The sequence below is a fragment of the Oncorhynchus keta genome, unplaced genomic scaffold (assembly GCF_023373465.1).
Source record: "Oncorhynchus keta strain PuntledgeMale-10-30-2019 unplaced genomic scaffold, Oket_V2 Un_contig_1254_pilon_pilon, whole genome shotgun sequence".
NCBI lineage: Eukaryota > Metazoa > Chordata > Actinopteri > Salmoniformes > Salmonidae > Oncorhynchus > Oncorhynchus keta.
In genome coordinates, this window is record NW_026277910.1 from 242,697 (window position 1) to 245,000 (window position 2,304).

A 2,304-nucleotide genomic window follows, 5' to 3' on the forward strand; every position below is an offset into this window, starting at 1 on the left:
GAGAGGGGAAAGAGAGAGAAAGAGAGAGAGAAAGAGAGAGAGAAAGAGAGAGAGAGAGAGAGAGAGAGAGAGAGAGAGAGAGAGAGAGAGAGAGAAAGAAATAAAGAAAGAGACAGAGAGAAAGAGAGAGAGAGAAAGAGAAAGAGTGAGAGGGGGGATCAGAGGTGGAGAGGGAACATCAAGAGAATGGATCAAAACATATTGGTCATCCCAAGTTCAACCTCTTTCCCCTGCTGTGATGGTCCAGGCCAGGGAGGATCTGCCTCACTGGTTAACCCAATGACCCCCATTCCCCCAGATCCCCAGACCCACAGCCCAGGGCTGGGCACCGCTCCAGCTTTCTGTCCAAATTACCAGCTCCGCTACACGGACGACTGGCGGCTAGCTAGCAGGGTGAAGAGATCTCACCCCCTCACCTCTCCCCCATCCTCCCCCCTGGCTGCCCCTGCTCAGAGCCGATGGAGCGTCGCGGATAGCCCTGGGCTGCACCTGGATTCCCTCTACCCCTGGTTCACACAGAGAGAGACCAGACCCCCCTGTTCATGTCATGGGTTGGGCCTCAGAGAGAGCTCTCTCAGAGAGAGCTCACACAACTACAGTACAGTATAGCAAATATGTTACAATCTAGGGTTGTAAATATTATGACTTTTTCCCATTTCAAATTGGGGATTAACAAAGCATTATCTCATCTTATTGTTCTTATTGTTCAAGGAAGATGAATCAACTACTAGTTTAGATGACAGGTAATCAGCTTGTTTTCCACCTCAACATGTAGGATCAGTAGAGATAAATGATGATCCTGGATCAACACAGCTAAATAATGATCTAGGATCAACACAGCTAAATTAATGATCTAGGATCAACACAGTTATATGATGATCTAGGATCAACACAGCTAAATTAATGATCTAGGATCAACACAGTTATATGATGATCTAGGATCAACACAGCTAAATAATGATCTAGGATCAACACAGCTAAATGATGATCTAGGATCAACACAGCTAAATAATGATCTAGGATCAACACAGCTAAATAATGATCTAGGATCAACACAGCTAAATTATGATCTAGAATCAACACAGCTAAATAATGATCTAGGATCAACACAGCTAAATGATGATCTAGGATCAACACAGCTAAATAATGATCTAGGATCAACACAGTTATATGATGATCTAGGATCAACACAGCTAAATTAATGATCTAGGATCAACACAGTTATATGATGATCTAGGATCAACACAGCTAAATGATGATCTAGGATCAACACAGCTAAATAATGATCTAGGATCAACACAGCTAAATAATGATCTAGGATCAACACAGTTATATGATGATCTAGGATCAACAGAGTTATATGATGATCTAGGATCAACACAGCTAAATGATGATCTAGGATCAACACAGCTAAATTAATGATCTAGGATCAACACAGCTAAATTAATGATCTAGAATCAGCACAGCTAAATAATGATCTAGGATCAACACAGCTAAGTAATGATACTGGATCAACACAGCTAAATGATGATCTAGGATCAACACAGCTAAGTAATGATACTGGATCAACACAGCTAAATGATGATTGAGGATCAAGACAGCTAAATAATGATCTAGAATCAACACAGCTAAGTAATGATACTGGATCAACACAGCTAAATGATGATCTTGGATCAACACAGCTAAATATGGGTCCTGGATCAACAAAGCTAAATGATGATCTAGCATCAACACAGCTAAATGATTATTTATGATCAACATAGCTAAATAATGATCTAGGGTCAATACAGATAAATAATGATCTAGGATCAACTTAGCTAAATAATGATCCTGAGTCAACACAGTTGAATAATGATCTTGGATCAACACAGCTAAATGATGATCTAGGATCAACACAGCTAAATAATGATCTAGGATCAACACAGCTAAATAATGATCTAGGATCAACACAGCTGAATATTGATCTAGGGTCAATAAAGTTAAATAATGATCTAGGATCAACACAGCTAAATGATGATCTAGGGTCAACACAGCTAAATAATGATCTATGATCAACACAGCTAAATGATGATCTAGAGTCAATACAGCTAAATAATGATCTAGGATCAACATAGCTAAATAATGATCTTGGATCAACACAGCTAAAAAATTATCCTGGATAAACACAGCTAAATAACAGCTAAATAATGATCTATGATCAACACAGCTAAATGATAACATCAGTATGCATTATCAGGAAGCAGTACCAGTATTGCTTTACCTTTATTTAACTAGGCAAGTCAGTTGCCGGCTTAGGAACAGCGG